The sequence below is a fragment of the Ambystoma mexicanum genome, chromosome 11 (genome assembly GCF_040938575.1).
Source record: "Ambystoma mexicanum isolate Mex_15411 chromosome 11, UKY_AmexF1_1, whole genome shotgun sequence".
NCBI lineage: Eukaryota > Metazoa > Chordata > Amphibia > Caudata > Ambystomatidae > Ambystoma > Ambystoma mexicanum.
In genome coordinates, this window is record NC_090934.1 from 762118101 (window position 1) to 762141117 (window position 23017).

Consider the following 23017-nt stretch of genomic DNA (forward strand, 5'->3'; position numbering starts at 1 on the left):
TCATCCCTGCTTGACTGCCTTCTCTTATGCCCCCCTCAGCTAATGTGAACTGTGTGACACCTTTAAGAAGGTTCATGATGTGGAAATAAAGGCTTGAGCCATTATAAGAGAACATTGGTTTGTTGGATCAGACTGGCCATTGCCAGGGCATCTGATGTTTCAGAGACTGTATCTCCAGTAGCATCAGGAATAATACAGGCAAAGCCCACAGCAATGTATGTTATGTTATGTTTATGGAACGTGTAACGCATGCGGAATAGACAGCATGACAGATGACAATTTGGAGTTAAACTCTGGCAAAGGAGGAACTCTTAAAATGTTCTTGAATAGATGAGGCTCAACATTCCCAACTCTATGACATTATTTAATTGTTGCCAAGAAACGCATGTTGGCCAACAAAACAGCCGAAGGGATTTCCTCCTAAGGTTCAAAAGGTGGAAGTGTCAGAGTTTCAATATCAATAGAAGATTTTAAGAAGGTAAAGGCATGATTTAGTGCAGGCTGTAGAAGAATCTCAAAGATCTGACTGCCAAAACATGTATGAGATATTCAATGGAGAATCCATGAGGTCTTGAAGGGCTGCCAGTTGGACCTGTATTGTAGATGCAGACAATTCTTTCTGAAATTCCCCCAATAGAAAACCGCAAATTCTTACAGTATTAGGGGATTGCAGCTTTAGTTTCATTAAAGAAAACCAGTTAACAAAAGGTCTCTAATTTCTGTTTTACGATATCCACATTAGAGGATGTCAGACACAATACCGGGTCTCTGCAGAAGTAGCGCTCCCCACACACAGACCCGCTAGATTTAAGCAGTCTCTCCCACTTACATAGTATTGAGCTCACCACTGAACCCCACAAGGAAACGGTAATCAACAATGGGCAGAAACACCAGGGCTGGACACCTAGGAGAGACACACGCAGCAAACTTTAGTTTCACCTCTGTTTGGTCTCTACATTGTGGTTGTGACCTCCCATTCTGCCCAGAAATGTTGGTACTTGTAGGTCTTGGTGTTGGTGAGCAAATATATTTTGGTTAGTGTGGCCTTCCTTGATTCATTTTAGGTAAGCTTGGTTTTGGAACTGACTTGACTGACACTTTTCTCTTGGGCGTTATACCAGGAAGGTACATTTAGTCAGTTATTGCTAGACTCATGGGCAACCGAAGGCTAGAGGCACACAAAGAAGAGGGCACCATGGCGGGGTTGTTAGATTGTTCCACATCATTCAAGAGGTTCAGCCACACAATCATGGTTTTAATTTTTCAGGGGATAGGATTAGGAGGTATCACTTTAGGTAGGATTGTTCCTTTACGAACCACAGGTACCAAATCATGTGTATGCTGCCTTACACATCACAATTTATAACACAGATATGTGACGTTCCACAAGGAGTCACACTGTTGCCACTATTATTTAGTGTCTATGTTATACTTCTAATGTAGCGAGTTGGGCTTTGAAGCATTTAGTTATGCAAACAACAACTCTCTCCTCTTTCCAATCAATCGAGGCATTACATCTCATAGTCATGTGTTGTCCAATTCTATGCAAATGATCCATCTCTGGGTGTGCTCGAATAGTCTCAAACTGAATGCTGATATAACTAGGATTTTGCCCACACGAGGCACATCTCTCTAGACAGCCCATTCATTTGCCAGGGAACTGGGGAATCCACCAACCCCATTCCAGTAGTTTGAAATCTCTCAATTTTGATTCTCAAATCTCGCCATAAAATCATGGCTATCTGCTGTGTTGCAAAAGGGCTTTTCCATCTAAAAGCCATCAAAGTCATTTTTTCCTTGGTGCTTGCCATATTAACTATGAATTGTGACAAGGCCAGTCTCCTGGCCTTGTGAATAGAGGAAGGCGGAAGGGGGAAATTCACCACAAAGAAGCCCAGAGTCAGTCCTGGCTCTGAGGGGGGAGGCAACAGGGGTATGGGGGGATGCAAAATGGAGGGTTGCCAACCCTGCGGGGGGGACCCAACCATTACCACTTCCCCTTTTGCCAGTTTGTATGGGTGCAGTACATATTTGTCTCACATCATGCCTCCACCCCAAGATGCTCACCAGTCTCGGACCATCTTTTTTAGAGCCTATCAATCAGGCAAGAAGCAGAGCACTGAAACCCAACCAAAGCCCCATGCCTGTGACAAATCCACCAAGCCCAGAAGACCCATGAGCAGAAGCAACCCTTCAGGGAGCAGTGAGTCCAGGGTCCTGCATTGGCAGCAGTGAGAGCCTTGGAAGCAGAGAGTGGCATCGCTGAACCTACACGAGCATTCGCACGGGACTGGGACACTGAACAGCATACCTCACATGGATGACCTTTGGTGGCTTAGCCCCCTTTTTAATGCCCTTTCTGAATGTAACACCTTGAGGGTGGGTCTTATCCCACTCGTAACAACATCCCCTGTTCATTCACCTCCCAGGAGAGGATGGTACATCAGGATTGTCTATGACAAACTGGCCAATCAGGTCAGATATAGTGAAGATAAAACAGGAAGTGTGGGTTGTCCGGGTGAGGTCATTAGTGGAGAGGAGGTGGTTCAAGAGACCATCCGGAGGAAGGAATGAGCAAAGGAGTGTGGAGGCATTTTGAAGAAAGGTGAGGCATTGGTGTAGTGAGTGCAAGGCTAATGCAGAGTGAGTACTTGTGTTTGTGCAGCAGGTGGACATAGGGTAGTGTAAGGAGTGGATGTGAAGTGAATGCTACTGGATGAAAGGAGGGTGTTTGTGTAGTGGTGTGGGAGGAAGGGAATAGTAGGGGGAGGAGTGGAATAGTAGTGGAAGGAGGCGAGTAGTAATAGTAGAAGGAGTGGAATAGTAGTTGAAGGAGGGGAGCAGTAGTAGAAGGTGGGGAACAGTAGAAGAAGGAGGGAGTAGTAGTGGAAGGGTGGTAGTAGTGAGAGGATGATTTGTTCTCGTGGGAAGAGGTGTTGTAGTAGTAGGAGGAGGATTGTAGTAGTGATAGGTGTAGTAGTGGGAGTAGGAGTGGTAGTGCTGTTGGAGGAGGTGGAGTAGTAGTTGAAGGAGGGGAGCAGTAGTAGAAGGTGGGGAACAGTAGAAGAAGGAGGGAGTAGTAGTGGAAGGGTGGTAGTAGTGAGAGGATGATTTGTTCTCGTGGGAAGAGGTGTTGTAGTAGTAGGAGGAGGATTGTAGTAGTGAGAGGTGTAGTAGTGGGAGTAGGAGTGGTAGTGCTGTTGGACGAGGTGGAGTAGTAGTTGAAGGAGGGGAGCAGTAGTAGAAGGTGGGGAACAGTAGAAGAAGGAGGGAGTAGTAGTGGAAGGGTGGTAGTAGTGAGAGGATGATTTGTTCTCGTGGGAAGAGGTGTTGTAGTAGTAGGAGGAGGATTGTAGTAGTGATAGGTGTAGTAGTGGGAGTAGGAGTGGTAGTGCTGTTGGAGGAGGTGGAGTAGTAGTTGAAGGAGGGGAGCAGTAGTAGAAGGTGGGGAACAGTAGAAGAAGGAGGGAGTAGTAGTGGAAGGGTGGTAGTAGTGAGAGGATGATTTGTTCTCGTGGGAAGAGGTGTTGTAGTAGTAGGAGGAGGATTGTAGTAGTGATAGGTGTAGTAGTGGGAGTAGGAGTGGTAGTGCTGTTGGAGGAGGTGGAGTAGTAGTTGAAGGAGGGGAGCAGTAGTAGAAGGTGGGGAACAGTAGAAGAAGGAGGGAGTAGTAGTGGAAGGGTGGTAGTAGTGAGAGGATGATTTGTTCTCGTGGGAAGAGGTGTTGTAGTAGTAGGAGGAGGATTGTAGTAGTGAGAGGTGTAGTAGTGGGAGTAGGAGTGGTAGTGCTGTTGGAGGAGGTGGAGTAGTAGTTGAAGGAGGGGAGCAGTAGTAGAAGGTGGGGAACAGTAGAAGAAGGAGGGAGTAGTAGTGGAAGGGTGGTAGTAGTGAGAGGATGATTTGTTCTCGTGGGAAGAGGTGTTGTAGTAGTAGGAGGAGGTTTAGTAGTAGTGAGAGGTGTAGTAGTGGGAGTAGGAGTGGTAGTGCTGTTGGAAGAGGTGGAGTAGTAGAGTGGGAGGAGAAAGAGAAGGGTTAACATTGAAGGGTGGAGGCAGGAGGAAAGCAGAGTGAAACATTAGATGGACAGGGGGCTGATGGGGAGGAGCCGAGAAGGAAGAGGCAGAGCAGGAGGGCAAGGTGAGAGTGAGTGTGACTGGTCTGAGGCAGAACAAACTGAGTAGGAACTGTTCCCAATTCCCCATGGAAAACGCAGCAGGGCTAGACTAAGGATGTTTATGAAGGCCCTGAGGGAGATATGAGCCTGCATTAGGGAAATCAGCTAGTATAAGATCCAGAATTTAGAGCACAGGGATTACCGGTCTATAGCGCTAAACAGGGATTACGGACGCCTGGGTTTAGGTGGTCATCTCAGTGGAGATGAGAGAGAGAGAGGGTCGGCCCTAGTGCCAATTGTCCCAAATCCCCTGGGCCAGCCGGTACCCCAAACCAATCAAACTGTCTGCCTTTCATCTTTCTTGTAAAAGACCAGTCTATACCTCTCGGGTTAGTGGCAATAACAACCCTTGCACTGTCTGCAAGTCTTGGCCTGGTTCTGTGGAGCTGGCAGGGCATATTTGGAGCTGCCTATGTACTTAATATACAATCTGTAGAGGCTGCAAAATGCTGCAACACATCGCCTTCTGGACTTCAACTGGAAAGGCCATACAACTCCATCACAGAGCTCATTACACTGGCTGGCTCTGGGCAAGTGAATCGAGTTTGAGACCTTGTGTATCTCCTACCAGGCACTTCAAGCAGTTGGACCAAAGTTCTTGCAAGAAAAAAACAAAACCTTATGTGCATGCTCACACACTACAATCATCCAACGCCATTCTGGCGTCAATTATCAAACCAAGAAACAGCGACAGAGCACACTTACACCATGACTCTGGCACGCGTCATCAGAGTGATTTATGGAATTATTTGCGTGAAAAACGCAAATTTGCGCGCCTTTCTGCCCGAAAATCCCCATACTTCAAACAGGGATTTTCGGGCAGAAAGGCACGCAAATCTACGTTTTTCACGCAAATAAATCAGGCTGTAAAAGACAATCACGTTTTGCTTAAAAAAATGCTAACAACGCTCCCTTTTCCTGTTTGATTACAGTAACTGGCCATAGCAGCGACTCCGATTCAATGCCAGCAAGCTGTCTCTGAAGCGTACAAGCACTTTCTTGAAATCGAATAACGTAACATAATACAGAATAACATAACATATGTCCTGTAATTATATTTAGAGTTGTTTGCGTATTACTTTATGTACACAAAAGTGAAAGTCACTTTAAAATACCCTTTGAAGAGTGCTTGGACATTTTTCACAGCACTGTCGTTTTTCTATGTTCTCAGCGGTTCTTCACCTTTGGTTCATCCAGTATTGAAAATTAATTGAGAGTCTCAAATCATTCAGTACTACAAAAAGGTTCCCATTATTTAAAAGGTTATTAAGCCTCAAATCATTCTGTACTGCAAATCGGTTACACATAATAGTCTCTAATCTCTAAGAGATATTGGAGCCTTCTTTGTCAAGTTACCCTTCTAATCATGTTCACAGTCTACCTTGCTTCTACTTCTTTTGATTTGCTGCATGGGCCTTGTTTGTTTCACCATCTGGCTAGGAGTGGAACCCAGGTACCATGGTGGGTGTCCTGTTTGCATACGAGTGTTCCATGATTTTATTTATCACCTAAAAACTGTTTTTATGACTTGTTGAGTTGCACTCATCCTATATAAAATCATTTAGCTATTCGCAGAAGAAGGTCAATTGAATCCAATATTATATATTAGTACCCGGCGAGGGGGTGTGGCAGCCTCCCAGCCAATGGCGAGGCTCAGAACGCAGGCATTACCAGACAGTAATGCCGCCACCCTGAGCCTCCTCAGGGCTGGCGGCCACCATCTCCCCTCGCCGGGGAATGAGGTAAGTCTTCCCCTCGCCCCCCCATCCACAGATTTCCCTCCTGCCCTCCCACCCCCACTTACCTTCCTTTCTGTCCCTTTCGGGAACGGACACGCTGGGAACACTTGTGTCCATAGTGCGTCCGCTCCCGATCTGCGACAGGCCATCATGAAAAGGCCACCGCGGAAAGAGAGAAGTGACTCCTTCTCCCGTCTCCATGGCATCCATTTAAAAAAAACGTATTCCTATTTTTTTCAATGGCCGCCATGCAAAGGGCAAATGGACTTTGGTTTTCCTGTCCCCGGAGGCCATTTAAAAAAAAAAATCTCTTCCGTGACCCCAGAGCGCTTCAGAACAGAAAAAAAAAATGCTTTTAGTACCCTGGTCTTATGCGCCGCAGTACTAATAGCAATAAGCCCCTCGGAGTGTGGCCATTACCACTTCAGGAAACTATGGGCCTCGGGGCATTACCTGAAGTGGTACTGCCCCCTCTGATCCCTCCCTCCCTTGTACTGATTAAGGGCGTATCACTGATGGAGGAAGGAGTTTAGTTGTGAAAAAGCAGAAACACCATCACTGAAGATTTTTGTCCCAATGATTTTGTAAACTTATCAATATCATTACATGATATTTTGAATATGGATATTTTACCACACTAGTAATTGTGGAAAGTGCAACAGCAAGCACTAATTATGGATTAGTCACTGTAGTGTATTTTGTGTCTATTGTGACATGTCACATGTAATTAGATTTGGTTTTAAAGTTTTTTAATGGTTTATTTAAATAAAGGCATGATTTTGGATAAGAAATAACTGGTTACTGTTGTGTGCAACTTTTAATCTGATTTATTATTTTCGTTTGATTGGATTAGTTAGATTTAAATTAATTTGTTAACATTTTGAATTGATTCATGCTGGTTAAAATAGTTTTTTAGTCAACTGACTTGTGCAGGGTTTGACAAAATTTGTTTTTTCTTGTGCTTGACAAATATTTTGTTGTATATTACACAGTGGACCTGGGTGGTTAAGACTGCTTATCAGGCACATCAGATTATATTGATTGTGGTAAAATGGGACATGGTGAGATTGATCAACCAACCACTGTACCGCAGGATGGGCCACACCTGATCCCTGTAGTGTATTGCTTTCTGATGATAAGAGGTGTGAATGAACCATACACCTAGCTAAGGGTAGGGTGGACTTTGAATTCCATGAGCACCTATGAACAACACAAGTGGAGCCGGTTCTATGCGATAATGTTGCCTGAGAAAAAGTCACCAGTAGGCAATTTGTTTTTCTGCACCCCTAAAAGCCTTCCCCCACATATTCTAGGATGAGTATTATTTACTATTAATACCTGGCGATGGGGGTGTGGCGGCTTCCCATCCAATGGGGAGGCTCAGAACATGGGCGTTACCAGACGGTCATCCCGCCGCCCTGAGCCTCCTCATGGCTGGTGGCTGCCATCTCCCCTAGCTGTGGAATGAGGTAAGTCTTTCCCTCCCCCATCCCCTCATCAACAGAATTCCCCCCCCCGTCCTCCCACCCCCACCTCACTTACCATCTTTTCTGTCCAATTCGGGGAATGGATACGCTGGGAACTCTTGTGTCTCCAGCGCGTTCACTCCCGATCTGCGAACCAAAAAAATGGCCACCACCTTCTCTCCTTTCCATGGGGCCTTTTTTTTGTTTACTTTTTTTATGGTCACCACGGAAAGAGAGAAGGGACTACGTGTAGTTCTTTCTCCCATTCCCATGGCGGTCATTTTTTTGCCTACTTTTTTCTATTTTTTTCAATTGCCAACATAGAAAGGGAAAACAGCCGTTGTTTTCCATTCCCCAGCAGCCATTTAAAAAAAAAAATTCTGTTCTGGAGCGTTTCGGAACAGAAAAATGGACCAGGGTACTAATAATAATAGGCTGCTCGCACGGGGGACATTAATGCCCTCCTTCTCGGGGCCTATTGCTATATTATACACCCCAGTCCTAGAATATTTGGGGCAAGTGCCAGAGTGCACATTTGAGGAAATATCACCCCCGGGCAACGATTTAGTTGGCGATGATTTCCTTGACAAATGTATCACTGGATACAGTGGAGCCAGAACCTTGGTGAATGTAGGACGGGCTGGTGCCAAACCTAAGTGTAACACTATGAACTGGAGTAAATTAACCTGGATCTTAAAATTGTCAAAGCAATTAGGTGATATTAGTTTAGTAGATATTTAATCACAGCAGCTGTGGGGTCAGGCAATTCCTATCCTGCATACCTTCCAACGCCAGCGTATCACCTTACATACACTTTGAATACATTTCAACCTATGAATACTGCAAATAAATGTATAACTGTATTAAAGAAGTTGTCAGACCTTTCAATTAGTACAGTGCTTTTCTATGTGGAAGTAGTCAAGCTCTGGGCATGCAAGGAACACTCCCAACACCTCCAAATTAAACTTGCAAATGCCTATCAGTAGTTTGTTTGAAGAGAGGTCAGCTCGCACTGAGGTGGAAATGAGCTGTGTGTGCAGAGTTACATAAACAAAGGCTTGGCTGGCAGTTAGCAAGGACGAGGATAATTCTCACTTTTGCATGCCAAGGTGGAACTCCAGCCTGTCTGCAGGTGTATATATCAAAGTCTTCTCTAACTATATCCAAGAAGAAGGATTATAAAGCCTATCCTTCTTATATGTTTCCTTTGCATCAGAATTTGCTTGTACATACATAACAACATAATGTTCTTTTGGCTCCTCATTTCATCAAACTGCATTTTTGTTACACGAAACGAAGCATCTTCTGATATGCTAATGGAATTTGGATACGCAATTATAGAACCTCGAGGCCCAGAGACGTATCAGGTCACCCACCATCATAAACACAATCTCCATATAACAGTGTTGATGACTAGCAAATTCAATTACCTTTTTCAAATCCAACCTCTTCTGTACATGCATTTGAGCCACTGCACTATTCTTCTGCATAGTCTAAACACTAGTTAGCAGTGCCTGTTATTTTGGGGCGAGGTATTCAATGGATAGGAAGATGGGGTTACATAATGATACTCTGTGGAGTTACATTATCTTATTGGCTGGGGATCCAGTCATCTGAAATACTGCTTCCCATACTTGATAAGAATATTGAATGTGACCTCTGACCAGCCAACCTTCATCCGACACCTTGTGGATGTCATAGTCAGTTGTTTGGAACCGAGACCTCACGCGGTAGTTTAGGGCGAACTGCTGGAGACACTGCTCTACCCCTGTCTCTGCCATGAATGGATCCTCTAGCTAGCTGTCAGACATTGAATCAGTTTTCCGCTATCAACCTATACTATAAATGCATAGGTTGGTCCACTGATGCTCTAAAGCTATAACTTTGAAATTATATTTCAATAATGACTGCCAGTGTTACTCTGCCATTGCTAATGATCCGACTAGGTTAATCAATAGGTCTATTCTAATGATACCGCCTTCCATTCCAACACACTATTCATGTACTATCAGCTGATGTTCAATGATTCTACGTCTTACCACTTAAACAATTCAGTAGCACTCATCAGCAATGCAGGCTCCTCTATCAACTGGCGTTGCATTCTCAAATAGGACAGAGCTAATACATTTGACATAAATGCTAATACCATCTGTCATAAATGCGTCTTCGGGACTGCATCTATCTATCTGAAAGATGTTATAAGCACCTAACAACCCACAAGAAGACTTAGATCAGCGGAAGATCTTTTACTAGTCCAGCACTGTGTGAGGCGTTCCCACGGACTTGGCAGAGCTTTCCATATTCAAGGCGCTAAAGCCTGGAATGCGTTACCAGCTGCTCTGCGCAAGACCGGGGATCTTTTCATGTTTCGGAAACAATTGAAGACTCATCTCTTTTATTAACACACTACCTTCTCACTGGTAGCCTGCCGCCTCTGTCTCTCTGCGCCTGGATGCCTACGGGATTTGGCGCGGTATAAGAAAAATAACATAACATAACATAACATAACAAGCCATAGCACTGTCAGACAACTACAATGGCACAGTAAAAACATCTTTTAGCAAAGTATTACAATCAGCCCCGTTTATTGCTTCTCTACAGAATTGTACAGATGAATTACTTGATCTGTTTCCTATTTCTGTTTGTGTAATATACAACTTAACTATAGAAGTTAATTAAGTCCCAAGGACTCCACACCTGTACTCCTAGGAACGTTTAGACAAAGAGAGTCCACCACGAGGGCAGGATAAGGGTGAGGCAGGGAGAGAGAAGACTATTCAAGGGGAGGGACGAGCTGGACCCAAGTCCCACTTGAGGGATGTGAGCCATCCCCAGGGGTGGGGTTCCATTTGTATGTGTCTTGTAATGTGCCAACTTGGTTAGGAAGCTACAGGGCACTGTGCATGTCATTGAGCATAACATATAAAGTAAGGATGTGGGTTACAGTATGTGGCACAGGTTGTTCTGCTCATGGGGGTGGGATGTGATGCAGGGACAAAAGGAGCATAGTCGCTACCTAGGTATTGAGCCATTTCCCATCCATGCTGCATAAAAAAGCACACCCGTGTTTACTTAAACCAGAGAAAGTCTGGAAGGTGGAGCCAAATCCCTATACAAGGCAAGGCCTGTGGAAGATGGTTGTGAGAGTTAGAAGCAAGTGCTCATGTGGAGGTAGCAGGGGAGCTGAACAGAAGGAGCTGAAGTAAGAGCAGAAGACTGAACATTATAGGAGAGGGTCTGGAGCATGGGGAGAGCAGGAGACAGGAGGCTGGAGGAGAAGCCCAGAAGGGTAGAGCAAGAATGAAACCAGAAGCTGCAGAGACATTTATGCGTCAGGAAGTGGTAATACTACGGGCACAAAGGAGAAAAGAAATTCCCTGAGGTTTGGGAGGAGAGTGACCAAAAGGGATGTGTTCAAACATATCCAGAAGGACTGGAGGAGAAAGACCCACAAGACGTAGAGGTCAAATACCCAGACGACTGAAAGGAGACATACCCAGAGGACCAGGAGGAGAAAGACCCAGAGGGTTGGTAGAAGAACTATCCAGAGGGCTGGGAAGAGAAAGATCAAGAGGTCTTGGAAGAGAGAGATCCAGAGGGCTGGAAACAGTATTAAAACTATGACAGATGGACAAGAAAAGAGAAGGAGAAAAAGAAAAGAGAAAAGGAGTTGTTGGAAGAGTTATTGAAAGAGGTGTGTTGTTGTTCAGGTGGAATATGGAATGGAGCTTGAGGGAAAGAATGGAATGGGGAAAGGTAAGGGGCAGGGAGAAAATATGGTTAAGCAGTAGGAGTTAGATAATAAAATAAGAAGGAGCAAGACTGTGTCTCAGAGTCATTATGAATAATATGATATCTGTTTATGCTTGATTGGGGTTACACCACAACAATTGGCGATGAGGAGATGACCCACATATGAGAAGGGAAAATTAACTTCCAGAGCAACGGTAAAATAATAACAGCCTGCGGAGGAGGCTAACGCATACAGCCCGTGGAGATGGCTGATCGAGACGGAAGTAAAGGAAAAGACATTGAAGAAAAGAGCAATTGACCTACGGAGGAGGTCGAGATCAGGACTTTAAGAGAGACACAGACGGGGTGAAGGAAAGAGCTGCTGGGAGAGGCCTAGACCGGCAACTGAGAAACTGCCTAGAACAGAAGTGAAACGCTAGCGGATGACTACAGCAAAACAAGCAGAATGAAGGTAACGCAGGAAAGGCTGCGACACTGCCAAGTAAAGAAGCAGCAGCAACAATCATACAGACGGTAAAACGCACTACGCTGCATAGCAAAAGGTAATCAAGACCCAAAGAGCTGCGCTATATTGTGTGGCTGTCACGGCATCAACATTATGCAGCAGCGTGCATGGTAACATAAAGATTAATAATACTCTGCTGCCCAGGTACTTATTGGCTGGCATCTTTGAAGTATTCAAAAGTCGCGCTGCTTACTGGCGCGTGAAGGCCAGAGTTCCAAGCCAGTACGGATGTCAGGACACAGTGCTCAAAGTCATCTTACATTAGATTAAAGGACATAAGAACATAAACACAAATAAAATAAACAAACAAACAAACAAACAAATGTGCAGCGGCCATATTGGTTTCAGCCAGTAGCAATATGAACATTGCCATAGCAACGCAACGCGAAGAAACATTTCGGTTGTTGCAACACTGGTATAAAATAAATGAATCTCAATACGCTATGACAGGAGCCAATAAAAGCAATGAACCAATTAAAGACTACACAAGGCAGCGGTACACACAGAGAATAGTTAAACCGCCGCACAGACTAAGAAAACAATAAAGCCAATAAAACACTGCAATAGAAGTGGCCATCTATAAACAATGTTAACATTCATATACTATGTTTAAAGTAGTGAAGTACACGCAAATCTAAAAGCAAGAGATAGACAGACATGTCTTCTGATAATGCAAGTGGGGATACAATGCTAACACAAAACAGACTTGGGATGTCTACAAACTCAGTCAATTACATACGCCATCCAAACCCATTCAGGCTTGAACCGCAAGATGATCAAGGACAGCGCTGGCAGGAAGGGGTAGATGAATTTGAAGAATTTCTAAGGGCAGTAGGAAATCAAGATGCCCCAAACAAAGTAGACATTTTCATACATTTGGTGGGAAAAGAGATAAAAAGTGTTGTCAAGACCATACCGGCTCAAGAAAATACAACATATCAACTTTAAGTTACCGCCACCAGTGGTCGATCAGTCATTCCTTCTAATAAAGACTATGAACGTTACATATCCAACCAATGTATGCAAGCACTACATGAAACTATTGCACAATGTGTTTTATGATTGAAAAGGAAAGCAACATGCTGTGAATTTGCAGGCTTCAATGATGATGAGGCAATAAGGTTGAGACTAATTGAAGGATGCATATCATCACAATTTTGGAAACATCTTCTAAAGAAACCTCTTCCTCTAAAACATGTCCTAGAACTGGCAAGAGTATATGAGAGAGTTGATACACAGGCAGTCAACATTGAAAATCCCAAAGAAATAGACACCATTGCCGCTTTGGGACCAAACATGCAAAGGCAATCATGGTATTCAGGCATGTCACCTTGCCAAGATTCATGGAATAACAGTCATAGAAACCTGCCAGAGAGACAGTGTTAACTGTGCGGATTTGAATTCCCACATAAAGGTCAATGCCCAGCCCTGGGTCAAATGTGCATGCGGTGTGGCCAAGAAAATAATTACAAACTATGTGTAGAGAAAGAAACCCAATGTTACCAGCATACAAGCATAATATACAGACACTGCTGAATAGAAGGTATGACATGCAAAAGAATTCCAACACAAAATTATACCAGGAGAGAGACAGTATACAGCCTAACCTTAATAGGACTGCGACAATGTATCAAACACAGCCAGGATTTATCAGGGCAATGGAAAACATGCAAATAGATAAAACTGAACATGCCATTCAAGAACATGATCAAAATTTTCAGTCATATCAGAGGGAAGGTCAAGATCAAGAAAGAAGGACACCGGTGGGAAACCCTTAGGAAATTCCACCAATTGAAGAGGAACACTTAAATGCGGGTCAATATTAGGAGTATGTGTATGTGAAACACTGTGTATGTGAAACACTTGTGTATGAGCAAACACTTGTGTATGAGCGCGATAGAAATAAAATATCAATATCAATATCAATATGACAGATATAGTAGAGAATATGTCAGACTTATGTATGATACTTCTAATGATAGTGTGGCTCTGAAGGTAACAGTGCATATAGGTGGACAGCACATACCATTTCTTATTGATACAGGAGCCACTGTAAACGGATTAAGTGAGAAGACTTATGAAAGCATAGTGGACATGAATCCTTTGCAACCATAACAAGCTCAAATTTTCCAGTGGGGAGTGGCTCACCGCAGTATCTAAAGGACAGTTTTGGTGTGACTCTGTCCACAAGCGTCATTGCGTTTCTGTCAGTATACACGTCATAAACAGCCCGGCAGTAGGAAAGTGCCTCCTCAGCTGCAAGACTGCTACTGAGTTCCAAATTATTGATGTTCACTATGATCAATCGCAAATAATACAAGGGTTTCCTCCACAAGCTCATGATTTACAAGCCCTTTCAAAGAAGGAATTAGATATTGATGGACTAAAAGATAATTTCCCCAAACTGTTCCAAGGTGTTGGCAAGCTGAAAGACAATGTCATACATCTACACATTGACCCAACTGTTCGTCCCGTCCAACAACATCCGCGACAAATAGGATTTCACCTACGGGCAAGAGTATCCCATGAATTGCGACAACTGCTTGAAAATGATTTCATTTGCCTGCTACCTACCGATTATAACTTGTGCAGCCTTGTGCTGCAAATGTAATTTACCTGCAACCTACCGATTATGACTTTCGCAGCCTTGTGCTGCAAATGTAATTTACCTGCAACTGACCGATTATGACCTGTACAGCCATGTGCTGCTAATGTAACTTGCCTGCTACCTACCGATTATGACCTGTACAGCCATGTGCTGCTAATGTAACTTGACTGCTACCTACCGATTATGACCTGTACAGCCATGTGCTGCTAATGTAACTTGACTGCTACCTACCGATTATGACTTGCACAGCCTTATGTTGCATATGTAATTTCCCTGTAACCCACCTACCATGACTTGTAACTAGCACCAAGATGCCTCAAGGCTTTTTGTGCGCTGCTATCAATGAAAAAATAAATAAAAATAAATACAACTCTGGGTAATGAATCAGGGGTATAAGGTAAGTGAAAACCACAATGTTCTTGTGAAAGGATATGTCTTTGGGTGAAAAAAAATTCAAAAGTAACATAACCAGTCTCTAGGGTGCAAGTGGAACATAGGGGCAGCGACTAGTCGACAGTACCTCTTTGTGGTTCTTGGCTGTTGGATGGCATGAAACCCAGTTTCGAGCAGTGGTGCGAGAGGATCAAGCTCTGTTTGGGTACTGTGGATCGTGTATACCCAAGCAGCAAGCAAGCATCAAGCAGGATTTAATGCGGTAGCTCTTTCCAGGTCGAAGGTGGTGTTGAACGAAGCAGGTTGGGGTGCTCACCAGGATCTCTTCGAGGTCAAGTTTGGTTGTAACTGCCGGAGGGGTCGATGAGTGTTGCCCCAGTGGTTCTAGTCAGCAGGTGGTGGTTTTGGAAACAGTGATCCTCTTGCTCTAATGTGCGGTTCGGCAAAGCAGCAGTTTGAGGGTGAATCGTGGCGAGTTGTGACGTAACCCCTGGTTCAAGTCGGCAACTGACTCTTCAGCAGTTTGAGCCGGGTCCCGGTGTCGAGCAGTTGATGGGCTCAGCAAGGGCAAAATGCTTCATCGAGCGGGCTAAAGAAGCAGGCACTTGTTCGAAGGTTCAGAGGAGTTTCAGGAAGCCGCAACAGTGTCAATGGTGTCGAGATCAGATTCCACAGATGCTGTGAGACCCAATTCAGAGCCTCGAGGATAGGCTGAGTCCTTTCAGGGTCTGCTCTCCCAGTGTTTGGAGCTTCTGGTGTAGAGTGGCAGGTCCTGGCCACAGCTAGGTTCAGGTATTGCTTATATTTAAAGATTATTCTGACACCAGGAGGTAGACTCATAATTATAGGGTTTTGGAACAGAAGTGCATATCTTAAATGCGGCCTATGCGCTGCAGAATCGTAGCTGTCACTGCAGCTGTCAAATGGACACCCCTGAACATGGACAGTGCCCCTAGTAGAGCAGGTGCTGCAGATCAGGCTACTGATGAGGTAGGGCACAAGTACACACTATGCTTTTAGCATGGAGTTCAGGAAAGGTGAATCTTTTCAGCGGATTACCCTTTCAGAGAAGGAACTAGCTACATCATTTTATTAAAATAATACAAATCTAAAAGCCAGGACTCCTACACCATTGCCAAATGGCAATCCGTCACAAATGACATGCTTCAACAGTGTGGCAATGGTGACACTTTGTAGGGAGTACCATAGATGTCTCCCGCCAGGACAGGGATGGAATGGTTCCTAAGTCACATGCCACCGAATGAAGAACATCTTTAGTGATGGAGGGGCAGCTAGTGCGTGGTGCCAGCTCTTTCCTGCTAGAAGGCAAGAGCAGTGGCAGGCAGTAGTTTGGTCCATCAGCATCCTGCAAATGTGCAGCATTCAGGCACACTACAAAATGAAAACTCAAAGTGCTATTTGGAGACTCAGCCTGCACACACATCCTGTTGGCACAAGTCTACATTTTGAAAGCTATAAAAATGGGAACAGAATCATGGCCAGCTGACTGTAGGAACAGGCGGGAAAGTTGGCGCAGTCTCCAGGCTGAGTCATTTTGTTGATGCTTGAACTTGTTCAGCCTTTACACCTGCTACAACATGCTGTGTCCAACTCCGGTTGGATACCAAAGCCCAACTGGGACCTTTGTATAGCACCATGGAGCGAAATAGGAAGAGGGGCGAAAACAAGCATTACCCTGTACATGTGGCTTTAATAATGTATACAGCTTTGTTCTTACTGAAACCAAATCTTTGTTTAATACCCAAATAATCTTCTGTACATGTTTACGTTTTCCTATCTCTTTTCTTTGTTTATAAACAGCCGACTTCCAAGTATCCAGTTCCAATAACTTGCTGCTTGTCTACCCTGAGCATAGCACTAACTTGTCGACAACAACAAAAACACAGGAACATCTGGGCCTTACATACAAATGGGAATTTCCAATACTGTTTCAGAGAAAACGGCAGAGACATTCCTGAAGTGACACCTGGGAGCCCAGGTCTGCCTTAATAAATTAGATGCAGTCCAACCATGCCACATGCCCACAGCAAATTAGAATCACTCCCTAAAGGCATCAAAGGGAACTCTACACCACTAAAACCAAAGTACATACCGTTGCCCCAGTCAGTGCACCTTAGCACCCTGCATACACAGGGTTACCATCTCAACACTAATATCTCCATGCCCTTAACACAGATCACCTAGAAAGAGACCTCACACAGTACCCGGGAATTTCAAAATGTGGCATCAACACCACAGCAAAGCTAGCTAACATTTTTCCTCCCTCCCCACTGAGCTAACCCACCTTCTCTTTCAGATCCGCCAGAGCATCTGGAGACCATGCAAATGGCAGCGGAGTGTGGTACAATTCCCAGTCACATAACATAACAACAATGAAACAAACATGTCATTCAAATACAGGAAGTCGCCCCCACTAAAGGTAATTTTCTGTTGAAAAGTACTACACTCTGTTGCATCAATGAGTGTTGATAGGCGGCTGATCATTAAGATATTGCGATGCTTAATTGTGCCTGCTCTTGAAAGATCGAGGTCATAGAGCACCAGCCACACCAAACGCTCCATCTGATGGACTGTTGTCACTAGTGGACATTCCAGCTGAAGGGCTGTAAAGGGTCTCCACTGCATCTAGCTTCAGCATGTGAGTTTTTAGACTTTGAACTGTATGTGTCCAGCAGAATAATATAAAGTAAAAAGGTCTAATGGTTAAATATTAACACAAATTGACTCAAATTGCCACTATCACAACCCAGATTGCATAATCTTAGCCTTTCTCAAAAGCAGTGCCATAGACGTCTACAACTATACAGGCGACCGATGATATGTAGGGGAAACCATGTTTAACTGGACTACTTAAGTTATTATTATAGGTTTATTTATTGAGCGCGGGCCTAGCTTCGGGAAGCAACAGAGTTGAATTCTGCAATGAGGGAAGCAGAGATACAAGAAAACAGAGAGCTAAGAGCAGGAGAGGGGCCCAATTTGGCAGCAAGGGATCTAAAGGCAACCAGGTGAGCAAACGCAGGGGAAGCAGATCACCCGGCCTCAAGGTCGGGTGGGGAGTGGATGGTTTGTGGCCCTAGGTGTTCGGAAAGAGTCACTCCTTTAGGAGGTGGGACTTGAGCTCCTTCCTGAAATGTAGAGAAGAAGGGGAAATGACCCCTGAGGTATTGTTTTACTGAACATTTTGAATTGATATGCAATGTAATACAAAGTGGTTTGTAAAGAAAAACATTTGGTATTTTTTTGGCCTTTTGGATCATGGTTCTGGAAAAGAAGGGTAAGGTGGGAAAATGGGAAGGGAAATAGAGGCAGGTTATATTCTTGGGGTTTTGAAGGGTGTAGGTCAGAAGTATCCAACGTCCTCTATGCTGTATCTATGTAGGGGATCCTGATGGTGACACCTTGATGTTAGTCTCTCCAACGAGGCGAGACCAAGATTGATTAACTGTCATTGTCTGAATACTGGGGAAACAGTCGGGAGCAAGGGGGTGCATGCGGGGTAAAGGTTTTGTAGGTCCATATAGAGAGTGTTCCTCCATGGCTCTGCGGTGGCTAGCATGGTGAGATGGGCGCTAACAGCTGCAACAATCCACTGTGCATGGGAATTTGTGCATCTAGTGTAAGGTTTTAGGAGATAGAAAAGTTGAGAGGGTTAGGGTCCTGGACTGCTGGAATTAATGAGGAGAGCAAGGTTTATTTTGTTCCACACTTCTTTTTTCTCACTGTTGGTTTAGGGTAATTTGGGAGGATCTTGAAGGGTCCTGTGTGCTTTGTTGATGGGCCATGATGACCCAGAGGTGGGCAGGCAAGAAGGAGAAGTCATGGACTGTTGGTATTGTTCCGGATGGTGAGTTTGTGCTGTGTATGGCTTTGTTTTATAATAATTGTCAGCTAGCAGTAACTCTGGGGGATCTTGAAGATTTCTGTGCATGTGGTTGATGGAGTAGTTGGACCCGGTAGTGTTTTGGTCCAATGACAGACTAGCAGCGATGTTACGATGGACGAGAGGGTTTAAATTCTGGTGTTTGATGTGGGGTAGCGTGACGGGGTCCTATTGCAGTGCTCTCTGTGGTCGGATGACTTTAGGCCTGAAATGGTCCTACATATGGGGTTGTGTTGAGATCTTGTGTGTTTAATTGAGGATCAGTTGGTGAGATTGGCCCGACTGAGTCTGGCCTGGAAGGTGCTTCATTGTTCTCAGGTGGGTTTTAGCGTCCGAAGTCCAGGAAGTGTGCGTTGTACCTTTCCGTTTTGGTATGGTCTTTAGAGGGTGCATTTCAAAGGCCCATCAACTAACTGTTTTAATTTTTCTACTTTCTTCAGTGACAAAACCAACCCTTGATTTGTGGAGTGCCACAAGGTTCTTCACTTTCCCCCTTACCATGCAACCTCTTCTTGGAGGAAATGACAAGCTTTGCTCTGACACCTTTTGTCCTCGGGATATGAAGTCTTGTCCTGCTCTGACCTCTGTGATTAAGAATTTGGGAGTTAAGATTATAAGCTTTCATTTGAATGTCAAATCAATTAAGTGATATATGTTTTTTAAATCTAAAATTGCATCACCAAATGTTCCCTTCTTGACATTTGCAACTCCCGCTTGGATTATGCAAATTCTTCATTGCTCTGTCTGCCTGAGTACTACGCATATGGGGCCACAGTCTCAAAAAGAATTACAAATGAGAAGAGCACAGAGAATGTGCCCCATTTATTTATTTATTTATTGTTCACTTGTTAGGTGCTTATACAGGAAGAAAATACTGTTTCAAAGCGCCCACAGGGAAACAGGGAGGGGACAGGGAATGATAGACAATTAAAATTACAATGCATAAAAATAATAAATTTAAGAAAAATCAATGTGGAGGGGAAGATGAACCTACTATGCCTTGTGAGTGTTCAGAACGTGCAAGTGCAGAAGGGAGAGGGAATGGGATAGGTGCTGTGGTGCTCTTGGGTGAGCAGCAGGTGAAGTGCAATGAAAGGTGGGTGCAAGCCTCCAAGGGTGGAGGGTGAGCCAAGGAAAGTGCTGAGGACAGACAACAGCTGAGATGATACGATGCGGGAGGTCAGGGCCCCAAGGATGCATAAGCGCCCTGCATATCAATCAAGCTACTGTGCGATTAGCACGGAAGAAAGGGAGGGAAGGAAGAGGTAAAGAGGAAGACCTTGAGGCTCTTCCAGAACTTAAGAAGGTTCTGCTTAAGATGAATAGGGAGGGGGAGGCTGTTCCAAAGAAGGGAGCCAGGTGGGGAAAGTGATCGACCACCTGCCCTCTGTTTAGCGAAACGCTTTACACACAGGAAGCTGGTGCCAGAGGACCGCTGTAACGCTCACCTGGCTCCCACGGAGGCGCGGGCGTGGCTGTGACTGCTGTGACCTCTTCTGCAGAGATGCGTAAGACCCGGAAGATGGACTGGACTGGATTCCCCAACCTGGCTTTTCTGGCTCGGAGGAATATCCCTCTGTGTGTGAAAAGGAAGGGTTAATAGTCTGTGGGTGATGTTCCGACCTCCCACTTCCCTTCTCTCCCTCCGTGAAACCCTTTTGGGATTCCCTGCGAAGACTCACCTTAGGGACCAAAATGACGAGCTCTCCATCCTGCTTCTGATGCAGGGGCGCGTTGTGATTCCAGTTACTTCACTGGATTGATGAGTTTAAACTAGTTTGTCCATTCCCGTCGTACTGCAAATGTTTATGGCAAGTTTGGGTTTATATTCACTCATCTGTTCTTTTCTTTTGCAGGTGCTGGAGAAGATTCCGGGCTGCAGGCGATTTAGATGAAGCCAAATTCTGGTAAGAATTCCGATGAGAGATTCCTTTGCAGTTTTAAGTATCTCCTTTAATGTCCAATGTCTTTTTCCCCATAGGGGCCGGGGTACGGCAATGCCGGAGGTAAGGCGCCAACCCGAAAAGAGCTGCTGTGTCTCTCTTGCAAATGGGTAAGTCTTGAGTGAGCGTATTGCTAATGTTCTCACATGCTCTCACTAATACAATGTCTGTTTCTTTTCCCCTTAGGGGCCGGGGTGCTGAAATGCCGAAGGTATGGCACAAACCTGAAGGCGGAGAGGGAATTGAACCACAGGTAAGTTCTACTTAGATTCGTGTTTCCCTTCTCACCTCTCTTTCTCCTTCCTTCCAATAGGTGCTGGATGGCGGTGGAAGCTCCGGATGGATGTCGCAGGACTCGAAAACGCCACGTGCAGGTGAGTGAAATGCAGAGTGCTGCGCGCGACGCAATGCGCGTTTAAAATGTTTGCCTTCTTTGCAGGATCGTCGGCGTGCAGAATCCGGAGTGCAGATGTGTCAGGTAAGGTTCTTGTTTTCACCTGTTCTCTTCCCTTTTCTTCTTTAGGTGTTTCCAGGATGCTGGCAGGCGTGATGGAGGACCAAGGCAGGAGCAGGCACGGTGAGCGTCCAGCTGCTAAGTGCAGAACAACGCGAAGCGTGGTCTGCTGCTTGGGTCTGGCTTAAATAGCCTTTCAAGTAGTTCCAGGTATGTATTCTTCCCCCAGAAATATGTATTCCTCCACCGGTCACACCCTAGAGATCAACTAGTCCCTAGAAAAATAGTTCCTTCCAGTCTTGGAAGTTGCAGCATGGTCTGCACAGGTAAGTTTACACCAAGCACTACTCCCAACCTACTTCTGTATGAGCCTGGCGCCGATGGCGCCAGGACTGATGTCCCCTATGAGCCTGATGCCAACGGCGCCAGGACTGAGTCCAAAGGGCCCCCATCTGGGGCTGCTGGGACTTCCCTTGAATGCATGGTGTCTGTCTCTGAGGGTTCCGGGCCTGGTTTGGCTCCTTGGAGGCAGGCATCATGACAACCGCAGAGGTCTAGAGGGGGAATATTTAGTGAGCAAGAGTTGCAGATAGTGAGGTCCCAGGCCCCAGACAGCCTTGTGGATGATACAGAGGTATTTCAATTTAATCCGTGATGCAACTGGGAACCAGTGAAGACTTTGAAAGGCAGCAGAGATGCATTCCCTGGGCTTGAGGCTAAGGATAAGTCTTGCTGCCCTATTCTGGATTAGCTGGAGGGGTCACAGAGTGGAAAAAAGCTAGATTCAGGAAGAGGCTATTGCAATACTGAAGCCTAGAGAGAACCAGAGCCTGTGTAACATTGAGCCTCTGGGGGAAGGTGAGAAAAGGTAGAATTCCTTTGAGAAGGAAGAGCTGAAAGTGGGACTTCTTGGCAATGTCCTGAGTATGAGGAAGGAAGGAGAGAGAGGAGATGACCCAGAGGTTTCTGGCTTCAGATGAGGGAGCAGGGGGAGATCCCATGGAAGAAGGCCAGAGTGAAGGGAAGAAGTAAGGTGCAGGGGTCCCAATAGATAGGATCTCTGTTTTGCTGGCATTGAGGCAGAGATCATTGGAAGTGCATCAGGCCTGGAAGGCAAAGAGGCAGTCAGGGATCATGGGAGGTGCAAGGGCATCCACATGAAGTTGAAGAGTTGTGTGTCATCAGCATAGCACTGGAAGTTGGGGAGAAGGAGGAGATGAAGCATGCCAGCAGAGTAAGGTAGATGTTAAAAAGCCAAGGCGAGAGAATAGAGCCCTGGGAACACCACAGGTGGAGAAGGAAGTAGGTAAGGAGAAGGTGCCCAGGATGACTTGGGATGAGCAGTCAGTTAGGAAGGAGGTCAGCCAGTCCAGTGCCTGCTCCGAGATACCCAGGGTGGTGTCATGGAGCCTTTTTATGAGGATAGAGTGGTTGACGTGTCAAATTCAGAGAAGAGATCAAGAAGGATGAGGACAGCAGGGGAGTTGGAATCAAGGGATGCAAGCAGTTCTTCACAGGTGTTCAGAAGAGTGATTTCCATGCCTCTGGATGCTCGGAATTCGGATTGATGGTTGTGGAGATGGCCAACAGTTCAGTGTGAGAGTTAATTTGGGGCAGGGCCAACTTCCCAAGAAGTTTCCCCAGGAATGGGATGATGGAAATAAGGCGATAGTTGACTGGACAGCAAGGGTCTGCTGATGGTTTTTTAAGGATGGGGCGCACAAGGGAGTGCTTGAGGGAGGATGGAAAGGAACCAGTAGCAAAGGAGTGGTTACAGCGATCAATGAGTGCAGGGGCGAGAGAGCAAATGATGTCCTTGATGGTTCTGGATGAGCAAGGGGCAACCTGTTTGGAAGAGAACTTCGTGAAGTTAACAGCTCTGATGACTTTATGTCACATATTATTTCTTCCTTCTGTGTCTCAAATTTTGGCTACTAAACAAAAACCCCATGTGCCCTCTCTGAGCCTAAAATCTCAATATATATGTCTATTGTTAGTTCCTCGCTTTAGATGCCCAGAAAGGTGGTCAAGCTTTCTCAACGGTAGCACTAAGATTATGGAATGTTCTACCGGTGTCT